Here is a 16,362-nt window from a genome sequence, read left to right on the forward strand (position 1 = left end):
CCAGCAATCTCCGACACAAAAGGGCATATTATACTGAACACCATCCCCTTTCTTACGTGTACATAATCTCAACCTAACATGCCTCACATCAGTCTCTGCAAATCTATCCCTTGCCATACAAAAAGCCTTTGCAATTTCATTAATACCATCAAACATAATGATCAACTGTCTCACAATCTTATCATCCACTGAATCACCTTCTATTGGCCCAATAGCCATCATTCGATTGAACACTTCATGCTTAGTATCATGGACATATAACTGACTAAATTTAGGAGATTCGCCATCGGTCGGAAACAAAGAACCAATGCAGTGATAATTCTTCCCACCTAGCCTAAACACACATGGACCAAAAGAGTTATTAAGAGTCCTATCAATCCTGCCACCAAGAGAGATAAATGCAAACATCGCGTTGCAAACCCTTTTGTGCTTTCAGAATCTCATACAATCCAATAGTTCATCAAGCAACACATTTGTCTCCCTCAACAACGAAAGACTGATCTTACCACCACAACAACAGACAGAGTAAACAAACCTCCTAGCAGTATTAGATTTAACTTGCTCAGAATGCTAGAACATCGTACCACAAAATTGACACGTCAAATCTGAAGAACCCACATTCACAAATTGAACATTCTCTGCCCCCACCACACCAACATTGGGAGACCCAGAACTACCACCGACAGATTCCACCTTCTTCTTCTTTGCATGATCTCTCACAACAGAACCACGCTTCGCTCGAGGCACAGAACTACTCTCACCAACCTTCATTCTAATGCAGCTACTCCCACCAACCTCTATTTTAATGCAACAACAAAAAAAAACAAAACCAACGATAAAAGAAAACATGCCCTTACTCAGAACCCTCCCATAACTAACAACACACAGATATCAGCCAAGACGAAGACACCCAAAGAGCATAGAAACAAATACCAAATGCATGACAAACACAATTGGCCAACATATGACACAATAAAAACAACAGATCATAACCTAAAAGCACCAGCAGACAACACCCAACAACAAATACTCTGGCACTTCTGCCACCCAAGAGACCAATAACACCATGGCATACCCACTATGATGAGAAACACACATAATCAACAAAGGGACGAAATCAGATACTCACCTCACCCCTACCATCAGTTGCAACAGAGATAGATTCCAAACAATCCATATGATGGCAAAAAAATCGCAAGAAAACACAAAAAAATTATCCAAAATCAGGTGTTCAAAAACCACACACGAAGCAACAGAGCAAGAAAAAAAATTAGCCACACGAAACATAATAAGGATGCGGTGACAAACCTCCAAAGATCAATAGAATGGCGGGCCACAAAATAACAACTTCAAGATCAGCCCAATGAAAGCCAAACAAAATCTATAGCCAACAAAGCAAGCAAATAAAATCAAAAAGAAATTTTAAGTGCCAAAAGAAAATTTTAAATTTTGTGACGACAATAGCGAAATCAAGCCCTATTCCGCGCCGGCACCACATGCCCAATAGTCAGACTCAAAATACCACACAGAAAGACAATCGAAAAATAACAGGAAAACAAAAGCATCCACAAAGATCCATACAGACAAATAACTCTAGCAATGCCATCTTTCCCTATACATTTGAACATGCAAAAGGGCTCACTTGGAAGAGGAAAGAAATACTCTCACAGAAGAATAACACACCTCAGAGAATAAAGAAACGGAGATGCAAGGAAGAACTGTGAAAATCCTTCGCAGCACAACGAAAACCCACAATGCACCACGAACAGAACCACCACACCGCAACAGAGCACCAATGAGATCTGAGAGGAGACACATGATGTGACGGCCAACCATGGAAACGCAAGCAAATCACCCCGAGCAATAACCTCCCTCTCTACATGAAGAAACACACAAAGCCAGGTGTCCTACAACAAAGAAACTCAGAAGAAATCGACCAACACATGTCACCCACCCAAAATGAAGACCCATATCCACCGCCCCTCCTGCGCTGAACAAACAAACACACCACAAATAATCACCTGCGATCCTGAGATATACCTCCAATATCGCAAAATCATCGCACAAAAAGCAAGACCCATAAATAAAAAAGGCCCACCAAAGACACAACGAAAGAAGCAGACACGACAGAAGGAGAAAGAAATCCACTCGCGAGGCAATGCACTGCATTCTTCAACACCAAAATGAATGAGACACACAAAATCACAAAACACGTGAGAAGATAAAATACGAGTCCCGCCAACAAAAAACCCACAAGCAAGAGTAGCAAAATCACCTACAACTAGCCTGCAATTGCATAGAGTTGCCTTTCACTTTATTATTCTTATAGATAATGATGCTTTTCTTTTTAAAGTATTGCTAAAGGCTAACTGCGGCTCTAGCTTTATTCATCGAAGGCCTCTCTTATCTTTTTGCTGAGAAAATTCGTTTCAAGCTAAAAGAAAGGCATGTAAGAGTGATTCCTTATCAGGAATATACATATGGTGAATTATCATAAGAAGTTGTCAGTGAAGGAATGAGCTTATGCAATGACTTAAAGCTTTGAAAATACACTGAAAAAAAAGGTCTAAGGAAACAGGCCTTATGAGAATTTTGTGAACAAATGGATTATGATCCCATCAATAAAGAAAATTTTAAAAAATCTACTCCGAAACAAAAGACTTGGGAACAAAAATTTCTTAATAAAGAAAAACCATATGATAAGCCTAAAAGGTATGATAGGTCTTCAAGGAAACCTTATAAGAATAACAAACAAAATGCAGATGCAAGATCAAATGTGGAAAATTAGGTCATTATTCTAATAGATGTAAGGTGAGACAAAAACTAAATGCCTTATGTAGATGAAGGTCTTAAAAGATCTTTATGTCAAAATACACTTCTGATTTCAGATTCAGAAAGAGAAAACTTAGTAGTATCCATCTTGTCTAAAGGAGAATCTAGTCAAGAGGAATATGCTTCTACTACTTGAAAGTTATAAAAAAGAATGTAGTAAGAAGTGTAAGAGTGTGTTTGGATTGAGGGATTTGGGGCGAAGGGAAGCGAAGAGAAGGGAAGGGAGTTTCCTTCCAATTCCCTTATTTGTATAATTTATAAAAAGATTAAAGCGAGGTATTTAGAGGGAATTGGGAAGAAGATTTAATTAAATTTTTGTCAAAATTCTTCTTTCCAAAATGGAGTAATTTGGAGGGAATGGATGACTAATTAAGTTATTTATGAGTTAAAAACCTATTTTACCCCTATACTTAATACTTTAACATAATTAAAATAAAGGATAAATTAATAAATTAAACTAATTTTCTTTCATTTCTTTTTTTTATCTATCCAAACATGAGAGGTAAAAGTATTCTTTCTTCTCTTCCCTTCCCCCCAAATCCCTCAATCCAAACACACTCTAAATGTGTGTGTGTGAATGTGATACGTGTATCACAAAATCCATTTTTGGTCTAATCTTAGAGTGTGTTTGGATTGAAAGATTTGGGGCAAGGGAAGATAAATGAAATTGAGTTTCCTTCCAATTATCTTGTTTGGATAGTTTATAAAAAACTAAGGGGAAGGATTTGAGGGGATTTGAGAGGAAGATTTCATTAAATTCTTGTCAAAATTCTTCCTCCCCAAAAATAGAGTCATTTGGAGGTAAGGGATGGCTAATTAAGTTATTTATATATGTTTAAAAACCTACCCTTATACACAATATTTAAACATAAAAAGTAAGGATAAATTAGTAAATTAAACCACTTTTTCTTTCCTTTTGTTTATCTATCTAAACATAAGAGACGAAAATGTATTCTCCCTTCCATTCTCTTCTCTTCCTTCCATTTCCCTTCTCTTCCCCTCCCCCCAAATCTCCCAATCCAAGTAGACTCTTAATGTTCTAACTAAAAAATAAAATTTTATTCTAGATTTAATTGACGGGATTAATGATCCTAATCACAAAAGAAAAACTCTTGAAAAATATATTGAGTTAACAAAAGAAGAGACTCTTTCATTTCATTATCCATATCAGCCTTCTACTAATGCTCCCCAAGAGGACATTCTGAAAAATTCTAATAAAGAAGATACTCTAGACTTTGATAAGAGTTGCAATGTTCTATCAAAAATGGCTTATTGAGTAAGAAATTTGCGTAGAAATTCCTAATGCATTCTGGATTATGAATTCTACACAAAGATAAGTTTAAAGTATATGAACAAATAGACACATCAGTTCATTAAACCTATAACGTATCGTTCTATCAAATTACCCTGTAAAGATAGAATTTCGACTATGTGAATGTCGGGACTAGGGGATTCGAGGGATTTTGGTGCGACTATTTGAATGTATGAATCCCTAAACCTTCCGGTGAATGTCACGAATGGGTACGCTTCCGTCGGCTGACTGAGAAAGTGAGAAAGATAGGGTGTGGAAAGGTGTTTAAGTATGGGTTTAGATGGTATCCGTTGGATTGATCTAAGGGTTTAGGATGAAACCCTTATTTTACGCCCTTATTTTTTACCCTTAGGAATATATATCAACAATGCTAGGTAGCCCAAAATATAGGAGCCCAAATCTAGGTGGCATGGTGACTAGACTAATGACTAGGCTAATGAGAGAGAAAATTTTAAAAATGTCAAACAAATACCCACACTCTCACATCTCCCCTACACTCTCACGTTCTCTATCTTCCTCTCTCTTTTTCTCTCTCTCTTTTCTCCCTTATTGCCTGAACCCAAAGTCTACCGTTTGGCCACTAATTTGAGACGTCGACCCATCAAACTGAAGCGTCAGAGCGTTATGACTCACCCTCACCCTTCGTTTGTCGCCAACAGCTGCCTATTTCACCAGAATTTGAGTTTGAAGTCGCTGCCAAACGAAACTTTTGGAGCCCGATCTGACCACCATAGGCCACCTCTTCTCGAATTACCACCACCATTGGACTCGTCTTGTTGAGCTCTACAGGTTTCAGTCATTGGACGACTGTAATAGTTATTTCATTGATTTCATATGTTGTTCCATTTTTTTGAGACATCTGGTTATTCAATGGATACAATTTAATGTATTTACTCATTTCACTGATTTGAATGTCATCCCAATGTTTTTATTGTAAGAAATATAGTTATTGAACAAAAACTTTATATCAATGGATTTGAGCTATTCAATTGATTTTCTTAGTGGATTTGGACTATTCCATTGATTTTCTTAGTGGATTTCGACCATTCCATTAATTTTTATCAATCAATCTAGCTGAGATTAAAAACAGTTTTGAACTAGTGGCACAACTAAATTCATTGTTTTGAACCAGTGGATTTGCCTATTCCACTGCTTTAAAACAAGGGATTTGCCTATTCCATTGATTTAAAACAATGGCTTTAGTTATTCCACTTATTTAAAACAATGTCTTTAGTTATTTAAAACAAGGATTTGGCTATTCCATTGATTTCAAACAATGACTTTAGCTATTCCATGGATTTAAGACAATGGCTTTAGCTATTCCACTAATTTAAAACAAGGATTTGGCTATTCCACTTATTTAAAACAATGGTTTTAGTTATTCCATTGATTTAAAACAATGTCTTTAGCTATTCCACTAATTTAAAACAAAGGATTTAACTATTCCACTGATTTAAAACAACTACTTTAGCTATTTCATTGATTTAAAACAATGTCTTTAGCTATTTCATTGATTTAAAACAATGTCTTTAGCTATTCCACTAATTTAAAACAATGTTTTAGTTGTTCAACTGATTTAAAATAATGTCTTTAGCTATTCCACTGATTTAAAACAAGGGATTTGGCTATTCCACTCATTTAAAACAAGGGATTTAGTTATTCCACTGATTTAAAATAATGGCTTTAGCTATTCCACTGATTTAAAACAATATCTTTAGTTATTCCATTGATTTAAAACAAGGGATTAGGTATTTCACTGATTTAAAACAATGGCTTTAACTATTCCACTGATTTAAAATAATGAATTTATCTTTTTTATTAATTTTAACAATGAATTTAGCTATTCTATGACAGAGGCTCCTGAACCGGTCAAGAAGAGGATGTCACGAATTAAAGCATGGGAGAAGAGTGAAAAAAGGCAAAGCTGAGAACAGTGATCTCGCTGTCATTTACACCTCTAAAGATGAAGATTATATCATAAGAAAAAAAAATGTTTTCGTTATTTTTGGGCTCATTGTCATTTACATTGTCACCGTAATGGAGTTCTTCCATTTGTTTTATTGTGTTTTCACATTGACTAGACATTTCAAGCCTTGACTGTTGAATTCATATTTAGCTATTTCACTAATTTTAAAAATTGAAATTATATATTCTATTAATTCAAAACCATGGATTTAACCATTCCACCGATTTTTGTTCCTGCCATGATGGAAATTAAACAAGGCTTTTTGAGGTTAAGTTTGATAATCAGAGGTAAAGGATTACAATATATCCTCATAAAGTACACCAACAATTGAATTAGTTAAATTCTATTGATTTAATCAATGAAACAACTAAGTTCCATTAATTTAATGGATGTAATAACTAAGTTTCATTGATTTAATCAATGGAATTAGCGATACTCAAGTTAAGAAATCATGGAACAAAGAACAAAACGTAAGAGCATACAATAGCTGTAGAGATGTGGTTTGTATTTGATGTGGATTTAATTGCAAGCGCACAAATCGCACAAGTAATAAAGAGATGAGTAACTTATCGTTTCCACTAGGGATGTGTTGGTAATAGAAATCAATGTCAAACAAGCAACAATTATGCAAATTGGGAAAAAAGGATTCGAGATTGGTTTTGATTTTTAAGTAAACTAATTAAAAAGAACAAAAACAAATCAAACACAATTATATAATCAAATATGGGAAGCACTAGGGTACTTAACGTCACCTCACCTATCCAATTCAATTCCCTTGGTCCCTTGATCCCTAATTCATCTCTCAATAATGACAATCGATTTTCTAACCTATTCAATGTTCGATTCCTAGATACATCAAATGTATTTTCAATATAAATCCCTGTTATTCCTAATAATCGGATTAATATATCAAAAACCCATTAAGAACCATGAAAATCATTTAAAGATTGCATAAGTCACAAACCTATATTCCTATGGTTTATGCACCCTATGTCATCTATGGCTTGAGGCAAACCCTAGATATCTCCTTCCGGTCTCACAATCTAGGCAACAAATCAATTGAATGATGGCCAAACATTCAAAAGCATTAATCACACTCATAGACAATCAAGAGAGCGAGAAATCAAGAAATTAGGAAACCAAGTTTATTGAATCTTCAAGTAAGACCCTAGTAAGAAATCTAGCCACTCATGGAAGCAAAATACATCATTAAACAAAGAAAATCAACCATAGAAACTAGGATAGAAAATGAGAGAGAAAACCCCCTTGTAGACCCTTCTCTTCTCCAAGCTCCAATGGTGGCTCCAAGCTCTCCAATGATGGTAGAATGAAACCCAGCTCCAAGAAGTCCCCCAAAACCCTATTTTATGCCCTTTCATACTTCCCCAAACTCTTATGTCGTTTCCAAAACAAGTTGGGGTCGTTTTGGCTTAAAAACACGTGGATTCAGAACCTTTTCGTGAAACTGCGCTTGTTGTGAATAATACCTCCGATCGATCGGGAATATTTCCAATCGATCGGAAATACAATCTGTCTCCATGAGTTTTTGGGTATTTTGACAGGTCCGATCGATCGGGAATGGCTCCGATTGATCGGAAATCAGTTCTGGACTCCAAATCTTCATTTTGTAATCTTTTCCTCCCTTTCTTGCCTTGACACCTACAATATGCAAATATAGTTTTCTTAGGCAATATCAATTCTTAATCTACTCAAAATGGGATGAACTCATGTGTAAAGGATGCACAAATGTATGTATATATTTGGCACATCAAACACCCTCACACTTTACCTTTGCTCGTCCTCGAACAAATTAAGAATGAATAAAGGAGGGAAAGACTATTTGCTGTTAAGCTCAAATGAAAAATAAAACAACTAAGACCTACTCTAAATAAGCAACTCATCTATGCCACTTTCTTAGGGCTCACGATGACACTTAGCATGTGTCATAAGCCTTTAAACCCCTAGGTGCCCCTAGTAGGAGGAGTTGTGTCTCCTGAAGGTTTACTAGAATGATACCCACAAACATTAAACAACTTCAATGCCAAAATTCATGCCATCAACAAGAGTATAAAATGAACTCACAATTGCAACCCTATCCACACTAACAAACCAAACATTAGGGCATTCAAACCAATAAAAGCATTCCTTCAAGAATCTTATCTCATCCACTTTGCTTATAAATTCAAGAAATGATGCACATAATGGATTTCACTTGATATTTGGCTTCAAAGTGACAAACAATAGCCATGAAGTCTTCCAGGAACAATAAGAATCAAAAAGCAAATACAATGAGCATTTATTCAAACTTCATTCTTATTCACATTTTTTTTCTTTCTTTTTCTTCTCAAAGGTGACTTGTGCAATGCTTAACCTTTTTAAGCTTTCTAAATAACCCATATAACGAGCTTTCGACCAATGACTCCCAATCCAGTTGGCTTAGGGCACTACGTGTTAAGACACCCCAACGGATCTAATTGCTCGAGTCAAAAAGGTTACGAGGTTAAACTAGTCACCAAGGTACTCTAACATTCATTTCCTACCTTTTTACGCGAAAATCATTGCTTGCTAGGCAAGAGGCCCGATTACTCAGCAAAAAACTTATGAAAGAAACCATTTATTCATAAACACAAATTTTTTTTTCTCTTTTCTATTCTATATATTTTTTTTTCTTTTTCATTGCTCAAGTAGTGCTACTTAGAATCAAATTGTTCTCAAACAACCACAAATGTCAAAGTCAAGTCATATTTCATACCCCACAATCAAGTGTTCCATATCACAAAAAACACAATGGACAAAACAATTTTCAAGATAGGAAAACTCAATTGGAAAGAATGCCCATAGCAAGATCCATCAATGCTTCAAAGATCACAAAATTCATCCAAATACACTCAAGAGTGACATGGCATAAGGCATTTGAAGTCAAAAATTTTATTTTTTTTACAAAAACTAGAAACCTAAATTCCCACCCGCACACTTAAAATATGCAATGTCCTCAATGCATGGAATAGGTGAAAATAAAATTAAAAGATAGAGATAGAACAATAAAACCTGGGTTGCCTCCCAAAAGCGCTTGAGGGTTGTGGTGTACACTCCCCTTGATTGCTTCTTAAGATTGACATTTGATTGCTTAGGTGCCATGCAAGGAGCATAAGCTTTCATCACCACCATTTCCTTAGGATAGACATTTTTCTTCATTTTCTTGGTCTTCCTCTTCTTCTTTTTCTTCCTCTTCTTTTTCTTCTCCTTGGGATCTTTAACTTGAGGCTTTTGAACTTCAATATTAGCTTGGGCGGCTGCCTTGAGAACTTCATGTTCAACTTTTGAATCTTGGCATAGGAAACCTTCCACCGGAATATATAGAGCTTCCTTCTCAAGAGTGTCGGGGATGACCATGTCAATATGCTCCACTTGGAGGCATTGTTGAGAAACCTCCTCTTGCATTCTATTGCCAAATACTTTAAAAGTGATTTGGTCACCTCCCACACCTCTTAAAGTAAGCATCCCTTTTTCAACATCAATCAAAGCTCTTCCGGTGCTCAAGAATGGTATTCCTAAGATTATGGGAGTAGTGGGATTGGCCTCCATATCCAAGATAAGAAAATCCACCGGGAACATAAGATCACCCACCTTCACTAAGACATCCTTCACTATGCCAAGCGGGTATTTGATTGATCTATCCGCCATTTATAAAGACACCGTGGTTGGACTAATCTCTTTCACTCCAATTTGCTTCGCAACCGACAATGGCATCAAATTGGTACTAGCTCCAAGATCACACAAGGATCTCTCAATCAAGGTGTTACCTATAGTGTACAGGATTGTGAAACTTCCCAGATCTTCTTGTTTAATTGGGAGCTTCCTTTGCACAATGGCACTACACTCTTCGGTTAATTGTATTTTTTCATGCTCCTTCAATCTCCGCTTCTTGATAAGATCTCCTTCATGAATTTGGCATAGCAAGGAATTCACTCTAAAGCTTCGCAAAGGGGATGTTCACTTGAAGCTTCTTGAATACCTCCAAAAATTTAGAGAATTGATCATCATTCTTCTTAGTGCTCTTCAATCTTTGAGGAAATGGAATTGGAGGCACATAAGGTTTGACTGGAGGTGCAGGAAGAGAACTATCGGGTCAATCCAGCTCAACCGCATACTGCGTAGGCACATTTCTCCCATTTTTTGACTTTTCATCATTTTCTGGAACTGGCCGATCGATCGGGATGGGGTCCAATAGATCGAAAATGTCCCCTGGACAACTTTCAGCTTCTTTTCTGCACTTCTCCTTCTCCTGCAAAATTTTTACCTTTTCGGCATCTAGATCAGCAGCATTTTTCACCACCTTACCAGTCGGAGAGTAATTGCCATGCATTGCTCCTTCTCCTTCCCTTTTGGTTTCACCTCCGATTGGCTTGGCAATGTACCTCTTTCTCTATATGACAAAGTGTTAGCTATTTGCCCCATTTGTACCTCAAGATTCTGGATGGACTTTCCATAGTTTTGCATCAAAGTTGCTTGAGCTTGTAGAGTGGCATCGGTTTTGTTCATGTATTGCTCCGTCCTTGTCATAAATTGGGAGGTATAAGTTGTAAGTGTATCTAGGCCTCTGGCTAGCTTTGAAAACATCTCATCAATATCCCTCTTCTTCTCTTGGGGCTGCGCTAGATGTTGAAGATTTTGCACATTTTGAGTATTGCTCCAAGAGAAGTTGGGGTGATTCCTAAATCCCGGATTGTAAAAGTTGGAATAAGGATCATTGCGGGGTTGATTGAAGTTGCCTCCACCAATGGCATTCACTTGCTCACTAGAGTTAGAGGAAGAAGCAATAAGGCACTCCCCCGTAGGATGACGTCCATAACAATAAGCACAAGACATATAAGAATGTGTGTTTTGCATAGCGTGCACTCCTTGAGCTTGATTTAGCGTCAATGCCTCAATCTTCTTTGCCATAATAGCCAAGGTAGACATAACTTATCATCTCTACACCTTCCCCCTTGCATTGGATTCCCCCTCACCGAGGACCAAGAGTTAGTGGTCTTGGCCACTTTATCAAGTAATTTCCTAGCCTCCTCTTGATTTTTGATCATAAAGGAACCTCCCGCAGCCGCATCAATAGTCTCCTTAGTACGCATGCTCAACCCATTATAGAAAGCTTGGTACACCACCCATTCTGGAAGTCCATGGTTTGGGCAACTTCTAATAATGCCTTTAAAGTGCTCCCAAGCCTCATAAAATGATTCAAGATCCTTTTGGGCAAAGGACATGATATCCTCCCTAATTTGCACCTCCTTGCCCTGAGGAAAGAATTTTGCCAAGAATTGCTCCGCCATCTCATCCCAAGTGGTGATAGAATTTGGAGGCAAGGACATCAACCACCCTTTAGCCTTGTTCCTCAAAGAAAATGGGACTAACCTCAACAAGATAGCATCCTTGGAAGCTCTGTTAATCCCAAAAGTAGTGCACACATGCAAGAAAGAGCGAAGATGTACATTGGGCTCGTCATTAGGAAGACCATAGAAAACCACCGAATTAGAGATAATGTTGATGATAGCCGACTTGATCTCAAAATTAGTAGCATTGATAGGAGGATAGCGGATGCTTGAAGGATTTGTATCCCAAGTAGGCCTAGCACAATCCTCAATAGAGCGAGGATCAAATTGCCTAGGAGGGTTTTCAACCGCTTCACCACCATTTCTTCCATTAGCACCTCCACCATTACCATTACCATCATTCACATTTAAAGCTCCACCAAGATCACCAACATTCCCCCTTCCTTGATTGTCTCCCATGCCTTCTATTTGATTATTAATAAGCTCCCGTCTAAGATTGTGAAGAGTCCTTTCAATCTCCAAGTCAATAGCAATTAATTCCGGATTACTAGAACGTCTCCCCAAGCTCATACAAGAGAAATAATTTCTACAGAAAAATAAAAACCAATTAACACAATTGAAAACCTAATTTGACACAAAAAACAAAATTGCCTCAATCCCCAGCAACGGCGCCAAAAACTTGATACGGATTTAATTGCAAGCGCACAAATCGCACAAGTAATAAAGAGATGAATAAATTATCGTTTCCACTAGAGATGTGTTGGCAATAGAAATCAATGTCAAACAAGCAACAATTATGTAAATTGGGAAAAAAGGATTCGAGATTGGTTTTGATTTTTAACTAAACTAATTAAAAAGAACAAAGACAAATCGAACACAAGTATATAATCAAATATGGGAAGCACTAGGGTACCTAACGTCACCTCACCTATCCAATTCAATTCCCTTGGTCCCTTGATCCCTAATTCATCTCTCAATAATGACAATCGATTTTCCAACCTATTCAATGTTCTATTCCTAGATACATCAAATGTATTTTCAATATAAATCCTGTTATTCCTAACAATCGGATTAATATATCAAAAACCCATTATGCACCCTATGTCATCTATGGCTTGAGGCAAACCCTAGATATCTCCTTCCGGTCTCAATCTAGGCAACAAATCAATTGAATGATGGTCAAACATTCAAAAGCATTAATCACACCCATAGACAATCAAGAGAGAGAGAGAAATCAAGAAATTAGGAAACAAAGTTTATTGAATCTTCAAGGTTTGGTTACATTAAGACCCTAGTAAGAAATCTAGCCACTCATGGAAGCAAAATACATCATTAAACAAAGGAAATCAACCGTAGAAACTAGGATAGAAAAGGAGAGAGAAAACTCCCTTGTAGACCCTCTTCTTCTCCAATCTCCAATGGTGGCCCAAGCTCTCCAATGGTGGTAGAATGAAACCCAGCTCCAAGAAGTCCCTCAAAACCCTATTTTATGCCCTTTTATACTTCCCCAAACTCTTATGTCGTTTTCAAAACAAGTTGGGGTCGTTTTGGCTTAAAAACACGTGAATTCGGAACTTTTCCGTGAAACTGCGAGTGCTGTGAATAGTACCTCCGATCGATCGGGAATATTTCCGATCGATCGGAAATACAATCTGTCTCCACGAGTTTTTGGGTATTTTGGCAGGTTTGATCGATCGGGAATGGCTTCGATCGATCGGAAATCAGTTCTGGACTCCAATCTTCATTTTACACTCTTTTCCTCCCTTTCTTGCCTTGACACCTACAATATGCAAATATAGTTTTCTTAGGCAATATCAATTCTTAATCTACTCAAAATGGGATGAACTCATGTGTAAAGGATGCACAAATGTATGTATATATTTGGCACATCAACATTCAAGGATCAAAATCGGTGTAATGACATCAAAATCAATGGAATAACGATCTATTTGATATAAAAATAATGGAATAACAATCTGCTTGATAATTAAAAATAGTGAAATAATCATAAAAAAATGGAATAACAATCTGTATGAGATTAAAAACAGTTGAATGACATTAAAATTAATAAAATCCAAAATAAGATCCACTCCACATTAATAACATGAAGGTAAAACAAAAAAATATATAAGTCAATGGCTCCAAAAATGGGTTACAACCGGGTCACAAATGGGTTTCACTTTCCGACGACTATTCAAGTCGTCCAAGGGCTGAAACATGTAGAGTTTGACAAGACAAGTTCAACGATGGTAGTGGTTAGCAGAGGGGTTGCCTATGGTGGCCGGATCGGGCTTCAAAAGTTTATTGGCCACGACTTTAAGGCAAGATTCTGGCGAAATAGGCGGCTGTTGACAGCAAATGATGACTAGGAATGAGTCATGGTGCTCCTATGCTTCAGATCAGTAGGTCGACCATCCTCATCGATGGACCATCCTCATCGATTGCCGGATGGTGGACCTTCGTTTCCGACCATAGGGGAGAAAGAGAAAAAAGAGAGAGGAGGAGAGAGAACGTGAGTGTGAGGGTGAGGAAAGAAAATGGGTATTTGTGAGAGGCTTGCAAATTTCAAATTTTAAAAACTTTCCACCTTCGGCATGTGACATGGCAATGCCACTAGGAGCCACATAGATTTGGGATCTTTGGGCCACCAAAAGTTTGGGCTCTTTGTCATTTATATATATATATATATAGCGTGTGTATACATATATATACACGATATCCTTATACATGCATACTACAGATGGTTATACATTATGTATATATATGGTGTCATAGTGTGTGTTGTAAATATATGCTTATACTTATGTTCAGGTTTTCCCACACACGAGATCCCGTGTTTTCATTTATTTGTGGGGGATTGTGTTATTAGCCGCATGATTCATCCAACGCCCACTATGACTCAAGACTTCTTTACCCATTTTCAGACCCTAACCTATCCTTCTAACCTGTTTTCACCTCTGCTTCCCCTGCAAATCTCCATCGAATCTCCATACCCATCTCTTTGCTTATGCCCAAGACAGATTCTTGTGCGATACCATCTTTCTCGAGTTCGTCTTTCTCGATCTCCATCGAATCTCCATACCTATCTCGTAGATGGTTCCGGTAGTTAGTGCCCGCCTCGACTTCGTTCCCCATCTGCTATGTGGTGCCCACCTCGACCACTGGTGGTGGATACCAAAGTGGCTCACAACAACCAGTTCTGGTCATGGTTAGCGTCGATGGTGAGGAGGAACAGAATGAGCAATATTTGTTTTGGCACAGTGAGAAAATTGTTGTTGCATTTGGTCTTATAAGTACATCTAAGTCGAAACCAATTCGTGTATTTAAGAATCTTCGAGTCTGTGGAGATTGCGACACTGCTATTAAATACATCTCATTGGCCACTAGAAGAGAAATAGTGTTGACGGAGTCAAATACTTTTCATCATATGAAGGATAGCAAATGCTCCTACAACGAATACTAGTGATCTAATTCCTCCAAAGAATGTGACTAATTTTGCACTTCTCAATTGTGTTCTATTCTGAATGGCATGGTGATACAATTGCAGGACAGTTGCACTTCTCTTTGAGCCCTTCATACTGCTATACAACTGCAGGACATTTTAAATGTACCCTGCTAGTATGTAAAAACACTCTGAATTGTATCAATGATTTAACATTTAGAATGATTGATTTATCTTCAACAATTAGGAGTTCACAACTTAAAAAACTATAGCAACATAATTCTTGCCTAAAATCCTATAAGTAGTAAGCTAAGAAACAAAATGCCTACCTAAAATCTTTCTCAATGCACCCTATATTTTCTATACCTCCTGATTGTATCTCAAAAATTCTAATATGTTTATGTATGGACAAATATGCAGCATCAAATTGTTGTGTTAATGCCTTTTTGGTATTTGACATAGAACGATGAGACCTTAACATATGCACCTTTCTTGGTGTTGTAAGAATATGATTATGGATCTCATTAAATTGTTTGACAATAAAAACTGTACCTTTCTTGACAACAGTCATCTTTGCCTTACATCCTTCTCAAGTTAATCCATGTTTTCTACTACAATTAGCTTTGGATCTTTCATCCCGAATCCCCTCTTTGAAGCAAACAAATTCCTTTCTAATAATCTCATTGAAATTGTTTTTCTTAGTTGAATAATTTTGAACACTAAAACTAGCATCCCTAACATATTCATTGTAATAATTTTGAGATTCTTCTATTGACTCAAACTCTTGTCCAATTTTAGGGATTTTTTCAAACACTACTTGAGGCACATATGCAAATCGCTAGATGATGAAGAACCCAAATCCCTTTGTGATACATTATGAATTTCAGCATCCACGACAAATGGATAAATGCCCGTAATTGCAAAAATAAAATATACCAGCAATGCGTCGTGAGGACTATTGATGAAGACTGGGGTTAGATGAAGACTATCCTGCTTGTGCTGTGAATGGGCTTATGTGAAGACTCATGTGAGACTGCCGATGAAGACTGTCGATCAAGACTCTCGATGGCGCCTCTCCATGTATTGATCGAGAAAGACGGTATCGCACGAGAATCGGGTCTTAGGCACCAACTACAAGAAGGGTATGGATATTCGATGGAGATCGAGAAAGATGAACTCAAGAAAGACGGTATCGCACAAGAATCGTGTCTTGGGCACAAGCAAAGAGATGGGTATGGAGATTTGCAGGGGAAGCAGAGGTGAAAACGGGTTAGAAGGATGGGTTTGGGTCTAAAAATGGGTAAAAAAGTCTTGAGTTATGGTGGGCGTTGGATGAATCGTGCGGCTAATAACACAATCCCGCAAATAAATGAAAACACGGGATCCCGTGTGTGAGAAAACCTGTACTTATGTATATGTATATCTAATATACTTTGTGCCATTGGTCGGGCTTGGCCCAAATTTAGCCCATGGGATCGGGCTTCGG

At 37.4% G+C, this 16,362-nt stretch overlaps 1 non-coding gene across 1 annotated transcript; it reads left to right on the plus strand.

Annotated features, from left to right (window-relative positions):
• The first annotated feature begins 11,279 nt into the window (after positions 1-11,279).
• Positions 11,280-11,385, plus strand: LOC120013993. The gene has a single exon (XR_005471527.1). It is a non-coding gene; the product is annotated as a small nucleolar RNA R71 (small nucleolar RNA).
• The last annotated feature ends 4,977 nt before the right edge of the window (positions 11,386-16,362 follow it).

The sequence above is a fragment of the Tripterygium wilfordii genome, chromosome 13, assembly GCF_013401445.1.
Source record: "Tripterygium wilfordii isolate XIE 37 chromosome 13, ASM1340144v1, whole genome shotgun sequence".
Taxonomy (NCBI): Eukaryota; Viridiplantae; Streptophyta; class Magnoliopsida; order Celastrales; family Celastraceae; genus Tripterygium; species Tripterygium wilfordii.